The sequence below is a fragment of the Rhinoraja longicauda genome, chromosome 17 (genome assembly GCF_053455715.1).
Source record: "Rhinoraja longicauda isolate Sanriku21f chromosome 17, sRhiLon1.1, whole genome shotgun sequence".
In the NCBI taxonomy this organism is placed as follows: Eukaryota; Metazoa; Chordata; class Chondrichthyes; order Rajiformes; family Arhynchobatidae; genus Rhinoraja; species Rhinoraja longicauda.
In genome coordinates this window covers 30,001,445-30,019,061 of record NC_135969.1, presented here as the reverse complement: position 1 = coordinate 30,019,061, position 17,617 = coordinate 30,001,445, and the positions used below count along the sequence as shown (strand labels likewise).

The following is a 17,617-nucleotide window of genomic DNA, read 5'->3' as shown; positions in this document are numbered from 1 at the left end:
CGCTGTGATTTACTGGCATTTATATGGGATTCTGTCTAGGCTGCACTTTGATTTTGATAAAGTAAATATATTGGAGAACAAATGGGAAAAAAACATATTGAAGAATAAAGTACAAATCATGTCTCAATGTGTACAGCATAAAAAGGAGACAAAATATGGCACTACTATTTAAAAAGACTGAATGTGCGCCTTGTGGACACACTAAAGAGCAACAACAAAAATATTTGCAGGTAACTTTGAGATGCAGCTCACTGCTTTTATAACTCTAGGAAATCAATTCTCACATGCTTAAAATCATACATTAGAAAAATATTCTTCACTTTGGGGAAAATGTAAGAAATGGGACCAAATGTATTGTTGGCAATTTTCCAGTAGCACAAAAATGTTATGACTCTTTCTTCAAATCAGATGCCCCTTGGTTGTAACCCCCAGCTTCAGACATTGATGGTAATCATATTGTGTTTCCCACTGCCAAGAACAGGAGATACGTTATGCAAGAGATAGGAAGATACTTTGAGAGGTAGGGAACTTGTAAAGATTGAAGGCCAATTTCTAAAAGCAATGCCTTCAGCAGATGTATTGGAGTCGAGTTCAGAAGAAACTTTGACCACTATGAGATCTTCTGCTTCCATGAGCACAGGGTGAGTATGCCACGGGTGGGAGTGAAGAATCTCAGGACAATTAGTTTTGTTTCCAGGGCCTGCTGGCATCTTCCACACAACAGGCCTGGAAAAACAGCAATGTGAATCAGCAGGCAAGCAAGTGGTACAAGGCACCAGGTCCATCTACCTGGCAGACAGGGTAGAAGATAACCAGTTTCATAACAGGATCACAGCGGAGAACTCTGGTCATTGTGCCAACCATTTTATTCAATAATGATCTTATCGTCTTTCAACCGAAAACCGTGAAATCATAGCACTGACCAAAACCATTCGGCCTATGGCTCTGCTGGTCCTTGCTCATGCTTTCTTCCAATAAACCACATTTCTCTAAGCTTTCCCAAAGCCCCTGGCGATTTCCCAAATTCTCTTTTTAAAGTATTTCACTCTCCGTCAGGCAAAGCACTCAGGGAAAGCACTCAAGATCAACGCTCATTGCACAGAAAGAATTGTTTTCTCAGATCAGCTTAAATTTATACGGTCATTTGCTGAACATTTGCTGCTGAGAGGTTAATGCTTATTTACTCTCATCAAAGCTATTCATGGCTTTTTCAAATCAACACTCAACTATCTCTGTGTTAATGCATTTTTATAAAGAGCCTTCCCTACATGTCTTGCCACAAATATATGTTTCATAAGCTATGACCTAAACTTGTATCTGCAGCTCCAGACCTTATTTACCACACTCCACATATTTAATTGTGCTCTCTGACCACATCTTATACAGTTTCTGTTCCCTCTCTGATCCCATCTGCTCCGAGTTCTTCCCACTCTGGCACTCATTTGCTTCTCTCTGTCCATCCTTCATATTGTTTCTCTACTCTAATGCACAGAGTACAGCCAACTAATTTAAAGTCAATCCCATGCTATGAATTTTTCTTCCTCTGAAGACATTGATTAAAGCTCTATTCAGGTGCTCACCAGGAATTAATCCCACAGTACCAAGAATTCCTCTGCCACGTCTCCAGCTGAACCGTAAACTGTTTTATTTTCCTCTTCCTATACCCAGCATCGCGAGACGCTGGAAGTAATGCAGAGATAACCACCTTCAAGGTCCTGCTTTTAAATTTTGTCAACCATATCCCAACACCCTGAGTGCAGGATCTCACCCCTTTAACTTATCTCATTTCTTCCCATGTGGATAACAATTCCAACTGCAAATGATTGTTTACAAAAAAAAAGACACAAAGCGCTCGAGTGACTCAGTGAGTCAGGTCGCCCAAAAAACGTCACCAATCCATGTTCTCCAATTTCAGGTTCTTCCCTCCACTCCCCTTTCAAAGTATTCTGCACCATCTCAGGGAATCCAGGGAAGGAACCATGTGGGATTCACAGAAGAAGGTGTCAGGAGTTATGGGGAGAAGGTAGGAAAATGTGGTTGAGAGGGAAAAATAGATCATCCAGGATTGAATGGTGGAGTAGACGTGATGGGCAGAATGGCCTGATTCTGCTTCTACCACTTATGAATGGCAGAGTAGACTTGATGGGCCAAATGGCCTAATTCTGCTCCTAGAACTTATGAGCTTATGAGTTACTTAAACAACTAACTGTTCCGATGTCAGTCAAACCCACTCAGAAGAGAGCACTGTAGCTCAATCTCTATTATCTGCCCCCCTCTTTCGTGGATGTTCTCCAGACTGAACCTCTAAGATGTGCTCTCCATCACTGGTAATCAGCCTCTAATGCAGCCACACCAGGACTGGTGTTACATGAGAAAATAAAGCATCCTGATAATTGATGAATAAACAAAACATTAGGTTGACAATGAGTCAGCAGCGGAGAGTCTAATAAGTGGGGTTAATGTTCGCACTGAAATTTTACTTGTCATGTTTGAAATCACTCACAATCACAGATATCTTTGTAGATGCTCAGCTTCCCTCATACTGTTTCATTGTATCCTGTGGTCCACTCAGTGCCAAACAGTAGTACATGCAAGTAGTTCAGTGGCACCAACTCACTCTGACTCAAAGGTGTCCTGATCTGTTGTATTTCATCCTTTATCTCACCTCTTGTTTTGACAGAAATATTTTTATTCCTGTCACATCAAGGATTACAAACATCAGTCTTCAAACTCATAATTCAAAAGACTGCTCAGACACTTTTACCTCCTTCCTCAGGTAATCAGCTAGGACTACCCAAGGAAACCAGATCTCTCCCACCTCAGAGAACATATTTCTGCTCTTTTGTTTTTCCCTTTCTTTATCCATTGTTTTCCTAGCCATACCCAATGAACCGTCTGATGCTTCATGCCAGCTGTGACTGTTTCACCTTCACTGGAGGCAACACCTCTATAGTTCTCTACTCCATCCAGGATTTTTATGGACACTAGATTTTCCTTCACAAGAGGCCCAACCAGTCTACCTTTTGGACACAATGTGCTGAAGTAATTCAACAGGTCAAGCAGCATCTCTGGAGAAAATGGATAGGCAACGTTTCAGGTTGAGACCCTTCTTCAGACGTCTTGACCAACATATTGCCTATCCGTGTTCTCCAGAGATGCTGCCTGACCTGCGGAGTTACTCCTACATTTTGTGTCTATCTTTGGATTAAACCAGCATCTGCAGTTCCTTCCTGCACATTATAACGCTGTACCCTTTCTGAAAGAGACTGCTCGAACGGCTGTTACCAACATTTAATGCTTTTCTTCCAAATGTCCAGTATCTGCAGAATTTTATATTTAATGGACATTAGACTTTTGGCTCAAGACTTCCTCCATTGCAGGCTTGGTTCTTCATTGCATCACTATACATTTCTTCAATTATACATCTCCAAATGTTTTCACATGCAAATTCCAAGAACATCTTTGTGGAACTGCATAATGCAGTGCTGGGTTTGACACAAGTGCCACCTCAGCAAACCTTTCTGGTACAAAATTATAACGTCAGAAATGTAAAAATGCCAGACTCAGTGTCATATCCTCAGACTGTCAGTGCTTGACGACCAGCTTCACAAAATTAAGCTTCAAGTGTAATCTGCAAACATGCAATCTTCACCCAGAAAACGATAGAAAAATGCCTCACAAATTATTTTGAATTACCTTAGCTATCATTAGAATGATAAATCCACACTCTTTTTCTGACTGAAGGAGGTTTCATGAGGGCCTTAAAGGTTAGGATAGAATAACAAGGGCAGGGGATAATGTGATATATTATCTACAGTTGCTATAGTTTATTTAAAAAACAGCCTATTTGAGCTGGATTTCATTCCACGTGTTTACAGAAGTAAAATAGTAGAACACAGCACAATAAATGTGAAAACGTAAGCAGAAACAACCATCATGAACATTAAAGAAAATGTTTTGAAATTTCAATGCAAGTAATAAATTGCTATTTAGTCATTTTGATGCATTGACTAGCTTACTATAACAAATAAATGTTCTGAAGCTATTTAGAATGCTATTAAGTGGTTGAAGAGTATTATTTAATATACAGCCCCACACCACCCACATATCTGTAATTATTTATTGCCTTCAGAACTGTTCAGCTTAAGATTTACTGTAAGAACTCAGTGAGATGAAAGTAGTTTGTTATATTGATCATTTCCTCTGTTGTAACATTTCTTATTTTTTAGAATGGGTGTAAAAAAGGAGGTGCAAAAATGAAATGCAAAATTTCTCACCTCGTTTGAAGAGCTTATACTACAATGTTGGAAAGAGACCCAAAATGGATCAGATTCAAAGATTGGAATGTATAGCAGTATTGAGAAATGTGAGGCTATGTTTAGTTTTAGAGATACAGAGAGGAAATGGGCCCTTCGACCCACCGAGTCTACACTGACCAGCAATCCCCAGACATTAACACTATCCTACACACAATAGGGACAATTTACGTTTATACCAAGCCGATTAACCTACAAGCCTGTATGTCTTTGCAGGGTGGGAGAAAACCGAAGATCTCAAAGATAACCCACAGAGGTCACAGTGAGAACGTACAAACTCTATACAGACAGCACCCGTAGTCAGGATCAAACCCAGGTCTCTGCCACTGTAAGGCAGCAACTCTACCGCTGCGCCACCATGCCACCCCTCTAAGGCCTTCAAAGAGATTCAGTTTATCATAAAGAATTGGGAACGGAAGTTGATCTTCTGACCCTTTGGACAAGTCTACCACAGCTCCATTTTTCTGCACTTTCCTCATATCGTCTTGATTCCTTCAACACTCAGGAATCTATCAATCTCGTTTGAATAAACTTAATGAGTGAGCTTCGGGGAAAGAATTCAATGCAGACACCAATATCTGAGGGAAGATCCTCCTGTTAGATCACAGAGAGATACAGCATGGAAACAGGCCCAACAGCCCACCAACTCCTTGTTGACTATCAAGTGCCTATTTTCACTAATCCAACACTAATCTCATTAACTCCACCCATATTCTACCACTCAGCTACACAAAAGGGACAATTTTACAGCAACGAATAACCCACCCGCCCATATGTCTTTGGATGTGGGAAGAAACCAGAGCACCTGGAGGAAACACATGTGGACACAGAAAGACCTTGCAAACTCCACACAGACAGGACCCAAGGTCAGGATTGAACCTGGTCCTCAGGTGCTGTGAAGCCGCAGTTCTATTACCTCAACCACAGGACTACCTTGAGGTTTTCATGCCATCCTCAAGGGCTGACAACCTTGCTGAGACCATGACTACTGGTTCAATTTGTGGCTGAAGGAAAAGGAAGCTAAAGATATTTTGTGTTTATTTTTCTAGCCATAAATTTTACATGAATGAAAAATGATATTAAAATAATAAACAGAGAGAAAGAAATTAAGTGAGGCAGTGCTTTGGGAAAAATTGTAAGTTGGAAATAGTGCAAGTATATTGCTGAAATTACATGCTCAATATAGACACGTTTTTGACATATTCAATGGTAGAGAAATAAATCTGTTCTCAAATAAGCCGATTACTTTTATGGTTTGTTTCATGCTCATTGTAATTAAACCTTAAGCAAATGGTTACCCGAGGGAACCTAAAATTCTGTAGTGTTTAAATTTTAAATGTATTTAGAGAAGATTTGTAATCATTCTCCTCACTCTTGATCAATTCTCCAAAGATAATTTGAGGTCAACTTGACTATCATATATATACAACTTCAATGAAAATATCCTCATAATGATAGCTCAATACCTAAATCAACAAGAGTACAAACAATCCTCAGAGCAATTCATTCATAATATTTGAGAACTGACCTGAAATTTTTGAACAGACCAGTGGCGTCATGAGTATTAAGATGTAACAGCAAAAGACACAAACGAATCCACTTTGACTCCCCACGGTGATGTTTTGGAGTGATTATACACCTTTCATTTCATCAATCCTCAAACAATTTCTCTCAGGAGGCAGCAGGCTGTACAAAGCAAGTAAGATTTGACAATTGATTCTTCATACAGTGAACAAAGATTGAATGGAACATTATGACATTCTGTCACAGTCAAGGTGGAGTTTGGATATTCTAATGATGTCATAAACCCCACAGCACATCTCCCTAATATGTAGTCGCTAGAATCTGTGTCCTTTGAGTTGATTTACATCAGCATGGATCCACATAGAGTTTAATTTAGGAAGGAACTGCAGATGCTGGTTTAAACCGAAGATAGACACAAAAAGCTGGAGTAATTCAGCGGGTCAAACAACATCTCTGGAGAAAAGGAATAGGTGGCGTTTCAGGTCAAGACCCTTCTTCAGACTGAGAGTCAGGGGGCCTGAAGAAGGGTCTCGATCCGAAACGCCACCTATTCCTTTTCTCCAGAGATGCTGTCTGACCCGCTGAGTTATTCTAGCTTTTTGTATCTGTCTATAGTTTAGTTTAGTTTATTGTCACGTGTACCGGGGAAGTGTGAAAACCTTTATTGCGTGCTAACCAGTCAACGGAAAGACAATACATGATTACAAATGAGCAATCCACAGTGTACAGATAGAGAGGGGGAAACCAAATCATGGAACTGATTAGCACACAGCCTTTAACCCTTTCGACATTTTCTTGCAAGCCCTTGGTTCAAAAGAACCAAGCAATATTGAAGAAATAAAATTTGTAGCAGAGGCGCAAAAATATGTGATTGGAACTGACCATTACGCAGTGAGTATTTCAACATAATGTTGTGCAGTAACACTGAAAAATGTGCACTCAATTTAAAGGGAGATATTGATCTTGGTGCAACAGAACAGCAAAGTAGTCTTAGTATAAAATTTTATGGAGTAGAAATTCATTCTTTGTCACTAACATTAAGCAAAGAAATTATAGTCTCCACTCATATTCACCTCTGCACATTTGGTCCTATTGAAGTTAATGGAAATTACTATCTAAATGTCATTGGCTTAATGTACCATTAAACCAAAGCCTTCTATTAACCTTTACATTGTTTTCTACATAATTGCCACCACTATTCCCCTATATTCTCAGAATGTTTCTTCAAAAGTAGTGCATCAGTGCAAACAGAGTGTGTCTTCGTGCCATAAAGCACAGTATTACAGCGTGGGGTTTTTTCCAACAAAATTACATTGCCTTCCATGCAACTTTAAGCTTTATTGCCCATGAATTGCAATTTGCAGCTGATAAATTAGATAAATTGTTCCCTATTTTTCACATACTGGACCATGAGAAATTGTAAATAATCACTTAAAGGTAAATTAGTTTGATTTCCATAACGGATTGCTAACCCTTAACATACACACTAACAGAATTTTACCCTTCTCGACTCGAAACGTCACTTATCCATATTCTCCAGAGATGCTGCCTGACCCACTAAGGAACTCCAGCACATTGAGTCCTTTTGTGGAATTCATGTTCATAAGTCAGAGGAGCAGATTTAGGCTCTTCGGCCCATCGAGTCTACTCCACCATTCAATCATGGTTGATCTAACTTTCCTACTCAACCCATTCTCCTGCTGTAAACTTTGGCACCCTTACTAATTAAGAACCTGTCAATCTCTGCCTTAAAAATGCCCAATGACTGGGCCTCCACAGCCATCTGTGACAATGAATTCCATAGATTCGCAACCCTCTGACTAAAGAAATTTCTCCTTATCTCCTTTCTAAAGGTACAGCACATCCTTTTACCCTGAGGCTATGCCCTTCGGTTCCAGGCTCTCCTACTAGTGGAAACATCCTCTCCACATCCACTTTATCCATTATTTGGTCAATTTAATTGAGGTCCCCCCTCATCTTTCTAAACAGCAGTAAGTAGAGACCGTGAACCGTCAAACACTCACCAATAATGGAACGTTCTTCTGGTCAAAATAGATATTCTCAATATCTCAACAGAACTTACGTAGCAGAGGTAATAGGTAAGGCAGTGGTTGAAGAGGTGTCCATAATCAGGTCACCTGGTCCATATGAGAAGTAATGTAGATTCCTTTCCAAGGTAGGGCAGAGGTTCTCTACTGGAGGAGCTCAAAGCATTTCATGGCATGTTGAACAGGCAAACTTTGAAATACTATCAAGGCATGTAACCCATCCTCCGTTGGCTCTGTCCCATATTTCTCAGTGGCATAAGTCAGAACTGCTTTCACGGGTATAAACTCTTGGAGAGCAGCCAGCACCATTAGAGCCCCTACTCCCTGTACACACATTGGTTCTGAAATCATCTGGCCACTGTATTCGTAATATCTTCAACCTCTTACTTCAACATATCCCCATCTGCATCAAGGAAATGGTCATCATTCCAGTTGCCAAGTAAACTAAAGTGGCCTGTCTTCTAAGACTGCTGTCCAGGGGCACTAACTTTGACTATAATGAAGTGCTTTGAAAGTTTAGTTATGGCCCACATCTGTTCCAGTCTTCCAGACAATCTAGACCCTTTGCGATTTGCACAGAAGAAAGACACTATCTCCCAGGCATTACATTCAACTCAGGATCACCTTGACAATAAGAACACAGATGTTAGAATGATATTCATTGACTAAGCTGAACCTAACACCAGAATACTCAATAAGCTCTTCTCTCTAAACTTCTGACTAGGGCCTCGGGCACCCCTTCAGCAACTGGCATCTGGACATCCTGATCGGCAGACCTCAGTCGGTTAGAATTGGTCATTGCATTTTCTCGCTCAACCCTGGTGCTCCTAGGTGTTGTGTGCTAACTCTCTTGTTCCACTCCCTATACACCCATGACGATGTGGCCAAGTGCAATGGGCAGATTGATCTTTAGGTTCGCCAATGATACCAATGTTGTCCAACGGTGTAGCGACAGTGATGAGTACAGGAAATAGACTGGGTAATTTGTGTCACGGTACCAGAACAACCTAGCCCTTAACATCCGCAAGGTAAAAGAGTTTGGTGTTGACCTAGAGAAGCGGGTGGTGAAAACAATCATCAATGGAGCTAATGTAGAGGTGGTCGACAGCTGCAAGTTCCTTGGTCTCCACAATCACCAGTCCCTTCACGATGATGTGTTGATTAAGAAATGTATCAGCATGTTTACTTTCTGCCCAATTCCGCTTAGTATGGTGCACAGCTTCCACGCCAGATGATTTGTGCTTTCGTCGGGGATTTTTGCGGCCAAGAAAGCTATGAAATGACCCACTGTGGGTTGGAGTCCGTAGGCCAAAAACTTTCAAACTTACAAGTGCCAAAAAGCTGAGCAATGTGGTAATCTATGAGGAAGACGATGATCAACTGCAAGGTACAGATAGACTGAATGGCCAGACTAATGGTGGATGGAATGAGTAAGATGTTATGAAGTGGCATATTGTTGGAAAAAATAACAAGACAGAATATAGATTAAATGAAAAGTTTCATGGGGCGTGCAGGAGCATGGAACCAGAGCATGCATGTGCATAAATCCTTAAAAATCGAATGCAATGTTGAAAAGGTGGTTAGTAAAGCACATGGGATCATTGGAGTTATAAATAAAGGCACAGAGCACAAAAGCAGGAAGATTATGTTCAATCTATGCAAATTCCCCATTATATCACAGCAGGAGCATTACATCCAATTTATCATGCTTTAGGAAAGATGTAAAAGTGCCAGAGTAGGCGCATAAAAGATTTGCTAGATTATTTCAGGGATGACAAATTTGACTACACACTAAGGTTGGACTGAAGAATATGAAATTGTTGTCCTTGGAAGTAAGAAGATTGAAAGGCGATGAAAGTAGGGAATTTTAGAAACATTCAGCAGGTTGGGCAGCATCTGATTGGAAGGAGGTTTTCTAAAGGTGCACAAGATCATGATTGGTTTATTTAGGGAAAAAAAGAACAGAGACCGAATGGCCAGACAAGTGGTGTATAAAATTTAGCAAGAATACCTTTCTCTAAAATCACTCTTACTGTTTAGATTTTGAATGTAAACTCTGTAGTGATATTTTAGTTCACATTTTTAATGTTTTGTTTGTTTTAATTATATACTTTAGATGTAATAATTTTAACTGTCTCGGAATGTAAAATATCAAAACATTATGAATATCAATAACAATGGTGACAGAAACAAAGCCCCACCTCTAGTTTTGCCAATTTTAAATGGCTGTCAGAGGCATGTCCAAGGCACGCCGTCCCCTTTCTGCTGCTCGAAGTCCTGTGAGTGAGAGTATGCCATTTGACTTCAGGATATGGGGGCCATTGAGATAGGTTATCTGTATTCTGCACAGAATACTACTGATGTTGGGGGGGCACTACAGATGACAGTTCAGGAAGGGGCACTACGCCAGCAAGACCTGGCCTCCTATCACTCTTGCAACAGTGGTGCAGCATACACATGGCCATCCAACCACCAAAACAAGCTATGGTTTCAATTAAGTATAAAGCAATGTCTCTTCAGCAACTGATCAGAAATCCACTTTAGCTACTCATCCTGATGTGATCATTTGAAAGATGTTAATTCAATTAACCTTTGATCGGCGAACATTTTGCATTGACATTTCTTCCAGTTTTGCCACTGACATCACATTAGTTTTTTTATCGAATATGGACTCACTTTCTAGAGTAACAATATTGTAATTTAATAATTTATACGAGCTTAATACATTCTTATGTACTTTCATAACATTACAATCAATTGTGAAATTTTCAAATTCTGTTTAAAGAGTAGTCATTCAATAAATTGTTAGGAACACCATATGGACATAAGCAACTGGAATGGGTAACGTGACCCCGTGAGACACTCTCCTGTTTAATGATTATCGCTCATCTGGTGCCGCAACAAGTTACCCACCTCAGCTCCATTCAGGTTGAAAGAATTCTTTGAAACTCTTCTTTGAATATACCCTATACTAGAAGGGTCTCGACCCGAAACGTCACCCATTCCTTCTCTCCCGAGATGCTGCCTGACCTGCTGAGTTACTCCAGCATTTTGTGAATATACCCTATACCCTTATGAGTTGTAGAATCCAATGACTTACAATAATCTGCAAAAAGAAATTTCTCCTCACATCATTTTAGGTGACCAATATTTCATGCTGAAACAATGCATCTCGGTTGTAGATTGTCGACTTCTGTGACAAATAGACCCTCTACTCCAGCACTCTCTCAGAATCTTGCATCCCAATAAGGTCAACTCTCATTCTTTGTACCTCCAGAGAGTACTCAATTTCTCCTCATAGGTCAGTCCCTCAATAAGCCCAGTGAATTGAAGCTACACTGGCATTCTCAAGTTCAGAGATGCAAATTGCACAAAACATATTCTATATTCGATGTAGTACAAATTAGATCATGTCAAAGCCCAGAATAAACTCCAAACTGTTTGCAATAAAGGCTAATAGACCACATGCAAGTTCTTGTACATGTACCATGAACAAACAGTTGAAGGATTTATTGTTTTTATTTCTGATAACTAGTAAATGTAGCAGAAACATTGAGAAATAAAAATTATATTTTGTGGAAAACTTTAAGGTGAAAGGGGTGAAAGGTATAGCTTTAAGGTGAAAGGGGTAAAGTTTAAAGGAGATGTGCAACCAAGTTTTTTTACAGAGAATGGATAACTGGAATGCACTGCCAGGTGTGGTGGTGGTGGTGAAGATGGATACAATAGTGACCTTTAAGAGGCTTTTAGATAGGCACATCAACATGCAGAGAATGGAGGGATATGGATCATAAGCAGGCAGATGAGATTAGTTTAACTTGGTATCATGTTTGGCGCACACATTGTGGATGAAGGCCCTGTTCCTGTGCTGTACAGTTCTATGTCGATGCTCAATAAACTCACCACAGGAGGCTAGAATCACATGCTGGATGGCTCCAATATGGAACATGATTATTGGAGATAGGTCAATTATATTGAAGGATTTCTGAAATGTTAGTTGCTAGAATGTTCCAGACAGTAAAATGGCAAATAAAAAGGCCTTTATTGTATTACTTTGTAAAATTGTACTGTTATTAAATAATATTCATATGCAAGGCAGCTACCTGCAGACATAAAGCGTAAGAAAATAACTGCAGATGCTGGTACAAATCAAAGGTATTTATTCACAAAATGCTGGAGTAACTCAGCAGGTCTCTGAAGAAGAGTCTCGACCCGAAACGTCACCCATTCCTTCTCTCCTGAGATGCTGCCTGACCTGCTGAGTTACTCCAGCATTTTGTGAATAAATGCAGACATAAAGCAATCAATTAAATAATAAAAAACATCAACTGCTATGGTGGAAAGGGCTTCTCTCCACCACAATAAATCGTAAATAATTGCAACTATTAAATAATAGTATTCTATCAACCTTTACTCCAACTCGTTTCATCTGACCAACCAAAAGTATGAGGCCAAGTGAGTTTCTGAGTAAATCAGAAAATCCATTTTGAAATACTAAATGTGGAGTGCCGAAGAACATCCAAGGACAAACAACCTGGATCCATGAAAGCCAGTTACCAACCTGTGATGACATGAGAATACACTTGCGAGGGAACAGCTGAGAGTAGGAGCGGTGCGGGAGATTTAATAAGCAGCAGTTAGTGTTCAGGAGTGACTGCTCCTAGTGCTTATAAAAGGAAGGAAGGCAGTGGCAGCACTGTGGCGCAGCAGTAAAGCTGCTGCCTTACCCGGGTTTGATCCTGACAATGGGTGCTGTCTGTACAGAGTTTGTAAAGTCTCCCTGTAACCGCATGGGTTTTCTCCAGGTGTGACCAACCCAACCCGACTCAACCAAACCAAATCTTTCAGTAGACCTGAGCCAAAATTACAGCAAACAGGACTGAGCTGGTGTAAAATTACAAGGAGTGACATGCTATCCCACATCCAGAGTACTACATGATTTAAACTTGGAGCTGAATGGGCTGGGATAATATATATATATAAAGCATGTGACTCAAACATGCAACCGAGCAGTTGAAATAAATAACTGAAACCATAACTGACTCATTAAAGAAGTCTGGTTCATTAAAATTTGTGAATGTAACTGATGTCGAGGGTGGAAAATAAGAGTTTTAAATAAGAATTGTAATTGCATGGTGTGAGTCATTGTTTGTACATACTGTAGAATGGAAAACCAGAAAGCTTTATGAGAAAACGTGTAAATAATTCCTGTTATGGTGTCAGATCACAGGTTCAACAGTTCATTCTAAATACTGGGATGAGCCATAATTTTAAGGTTATTACATGTTACTAATTTCCCTCAACATTGAGATAACGGGGATAAGAGAACAAAAGTAGGTGAAGTTTTCTAAACCAAAGGGATGCCAATATTCTGGATAAAGATCCTCACCCATTTTCCCCCATTCCAAATAGCCTGACAATAGTTATACTTCAAAACATTGTATTTGTATTCTCACTGATGATATTTCCATGGCCACAGCCACATAAAATACAGTCTCATAGAGTTTACTGTTGTAAACTGTCTATTCATAATTTTGACAGATGCTAATATCCACTATTACAGGGGAAAATAAATCTCATGAAGCTCAAGGTTTACTTGTGCCTGCAGAACTTTTTTTTCTCTCTACAGTTCTTCAAATAGTAGAAACTGCTAACAATGACCATGCTACAGCCAGCCTGAGTGGAGATGATTTGATTATTGCACAGTCAGGGAAATCAGAAAATCCAGTTTGAAATATAATTTTACTAAATGTGGAGTGCCGAAGAACATCCAACAACCTGGATCCATGAAAGCCAGTTAGCAACCTGTGATAACATGAGAATATATGAGAAGTAGCTTGCTACAGGCAAAATGTGAAGGAAGGAACTGCAGATGCTAGTTTACATCAAAGATATACACAAAACGCTGAAGTAACACAGCAGGTCAGACGGCATCTCTGGAGAAAATAGGTGACGTTTCGGGTTGAGACTCTTCAATACGTCTTGACCCATAGACCTATTGAAAGGTCTCGACCTGAAACGTCACTTATTCCTTTACTCCAGAGATGCTGACTGATCTACTGAGTTACCTTAACATTTTGTGTCTATCTATGCTATAAGCAAGGCATTGTGATCCCACAGTCAATGGATGAAGATTTTCCAGGCTAGGGGATCAGGCTATCAGCATCTACCCTGTCAATGCCTTTCAGAATCTTATATCTGTTAAGTCTTGTTCTTACAAACTCCAAAGTGTATTAGCCAATTATAAAACAATTAATAGGATAATCAGCTCAGGAATGAGTACAGTTAATCTATGGTATAGTTACAAGGGGCATATATATACATCATTTTCTTACATACAGGAAAAAGTGCAAACAGTATTTCAGGTATAATTTCATCAATGTTCTAAAAAAATATTGCAAGATTACTTCTTGTCCTCCAGGCCACATGCAAAAAGTCAAAATACCACACTAACCTTCTATGTAACATGCAGCTAGCCACAAAAACCTTAGTGTGAATTGGCTTCTATTCATTTTTCAATATTTAAAATTATTTGTTCTATTCTTCCTCCAAGATTTATTTTATCTATCTTCATGATCCTTTGTCACCTTTTTGTCCATATCCTTTTTCATTTGTGCTCGTTACAGCTCACATTCCCATTTTGTTCGTATTATCAGAAAACTGTGATATGTTGTGCCCTGTTACTTCATCCTAGTCATTAATATGAGAGCAGTTGGATGCCCAATGCTGACTGAGGCAGCTCATCATTAACAGAATGTCAAGCTGAAAAATACACATTTATTCTTACTCTGTTTGCTTTCCTTGACTAATTTTCTTTACTCTAGTTTAGAGATACTGCGTGGAAACAGGCCCTTTGGCCCACCAAGTCCATGCTGACCAGCTATCCTGTACACTAACACTATTCTACACAATAGGGACAATTTACAATTATTACCGAAGCCAATTAACCTACAAACCTGTATGTCTTTGGAGCATGGGCCGAAACCGGAGCACCTGGAGAAAGCCCATGCGATCATGGGGAGAACATACAAACTCCATACAGACAGAACCTGTAGTTAGGATCGACCTCTGGCACTGTAAGGCAGCAACTCTACCGCTGCGCCACCGTGCCGCCCTTTTTGCCCTATAATCAGTCTTCCATCCACCGCAAAAGTAGTAGTCAACTTAATGTGGGACCAAACAACTCGAGCAAAACAATGCAGAATGAAAAGGGGGGGATAACTCTCCAAAGGTTAGAGTCATAACTGAAGCAATGAAAGGTAGGTGCGATTGCTGAAACACATAACATCAGTCCCAGGATAGCACCACTGGAGCTCCTCAGGGCATTGCCTTCAATTCAATTGCCTCCCTGCTTATTTTGCCCTCCACCATAAGGTGAACATTCCCCATATGATACAGAGCATGACCACAAGATCCAGACATTTCCAAGCGTTTGCCAAACATTAATCTACACAACATTAGGCGATGAACAACTCCAAGGTAACTGCCCTAACCAGATAGTCAATAGCATTACTATCACAGAGGTCCCAGCAATGGAATTCAGAAAAGTGAATGTCACTATTGATCAGAAAATTAGCCCAGCAAATGAAGTCCTTGTAAAATTTAGTTTAGTTATATCGTACAACCAAGCCCTTCGACCCACCAATCCACGACGAACAACCCAGTAACGGACTGTTCCAGATGCTACGGTCAGGCAAACGCCTCCGCTGTCACGCTGTGAAAACGGAGAGGATGAGACGGAGCTTCTTCCCACAGGCCATCAGGACTGTCAACTTTGATAACCCCAGAGACTAAATTTTTGTTGACACTTTTTGTGCTATGTTTAGTAACTTATTAACTTTATTTATATGCTGTAACTGTAATTATTTTTGTGCACAACCCGCAGGCATTGCCACTTTCATTTCACTGCACATCGAGTATGTGTATGTGACAAATAAATTTGACTTGACTTGACTTGAGCTGCAGCCGATTCATAACGCTGCTGCTCGAGTCCTCACTAAGACCAAGAAAGTGGATCACATCACTCCGGTTCTGAGGTCTTTACACTGACTTCCAGCTTGTCAAAGAATTTATTTCAAAATACTACTGTTGGTTTATAAAGCACTGAATGGTTTAGGGCCAAAATACATTTCCGATCTTCTGCTACATTATGAACCATCCAGACCTCTCAGGTCATCTGGGACAGGTTTGCTTTCTGTCCCCAGAGTCAGAACTAAACATGGAGAAGCAGTGTTTAGTTTTTATGCACCACATATATGGAACAAACTCCCAGAAAACTGCAGGTCTGCTGCAACTCTCAGTTCTTTTAAATCGAGGCTGAAGACTTTTCTGTTTGACGCTGCCTTTTATTAAATCAAATAATTATTCATTTCTTACACTGCACTGTAACTTTTATTCTTGTATTTTCTACCTGTCTTATTTTAACTTGTTTTTATTTGCTATTCTCTTTAATGACTGTTTTTAATTGCTTTTACTGCTCTCTAATGTTTTATGCAAAGCACTTTGAATTGCCTTGTTGCTGATATGTGCTATATAAATACACTTGCCTTGTCATACAATCGTTCTAGTCTGACACACTAGGGACAATTTACAGAAGCCAATTAACCTACAAACCTGCAGTTATCTGGAGCACCCAAAAAAAAACCATGCGGTCACAGAGGGAATGTACAATGTCCGTACTGACGGTACCCAAGGTCAGGATCAAACCCAGGTCTCTGGTGCTATAAGGCAGCAACTCTACTCCACTGCGCCACTGTGCCATTCTGTGCTTGGTAGAATTATTTTACCATTCTCAAGGATGAGATTACATCAGCTCTTATTTTCTAAAATATGAAACCATTTCTAACATTTTTTGACAACCCTTCCTTTACATTCCAATTCATAAAAGTCTATGTGTTCTACATGCAGCGAAAAATAATTACAATTATGATGGCAACACGATGAACAAACTTTGAATCGCATGTGCCTGTTTTGCCTAATGAAGACCGAAATAACTTATGCCGTTACAAGAAAGCCTTCCAACTCTTTCCCACCTTGTATGGTCTCAAAGCATCACAAAGAGCTTCAGAGCCAGGGAGGTATTTACTGTTTTGAAGTTTACTGACTGGTATAATGGAGGAAATGTAGCAGTCAATCTGGAGAAACAAGAAACAAGATCATAAACAGCTGTGGTATTGACTGATGGATAAATATTAGCCATAATGTCGAGATAACACACTTAACCTTCTTCAAAGTAATCTATTGGAATCCTTTATGTCCTCCTGAATGGGCAATGGGGCTTTACTAAATGAATTCCTTCCTTAATGAATCATTAATTTGAACTTGTAAAAAAAACTGGATATATTTGGTTGCCTGTTTACATTTTAATATAGTGTCGGAAGGAACTGCATATGCTGGTTTGTACTGAAGATAGACACAAAATGCTGGAGTAACTCAGCAGATCATGCAGCATCTCTGGAGATAAGGAACGGGCAACATTTCAGCTCAGAACCCTTCCTCAGACTTCAGTCTCTATGTTTTAATATTCCTCTTTTCAATGATTACTGTCAACCATAGATTTTTAAGCATTTCCTTTTGACATCCAATTGAGCTCTCATCCAGAGGTTAGCATTGCCCAGAAATTTAACACAATTATGCACATAATTACTGTGACTACAAATGAAAATCAAAGGCTGGTTATTTTTTGTGAGTTATTCATCTCCTGCCTCTTCAAAGTCATTCCACCCAAAA

General features: G+C 39.8%; 1 pseudogene across 7 annotated transcripts in view; it reads right to left on the bottom strand.

Moving 5' to 3' along the window:
• The window catches only part of LOC144601912 (dual specificity tyrosine-phosphorylation-regulated kinase 2 pseudogene), a 125,943-nt pseudogene that overhangs the window by 47,781 nt on the left and 60,545 nt on the right, over nt 1-17,617 (bottom strand). For 5 of the 7 annotated variants that reach the window (XR_013548388.1, XR_013548386.1, XR_013548389.1 and 2 more), the window contains exon 2: nt 5,845-6,002. The exons of the other annotated variants lie outside the window; for them this stretch is intronic. The product of XR_013548388.1 is annotated as a dual specificity tyrosine-phosphorylation-regulated kinase 2 pseudogene, transcript variant X3 (transcript). The remainder of the gene's footprint in view (nt 1-5,844; nt 6,003-17,617) is intronic. 7 annotated transcript variants of the gene reach the window in all.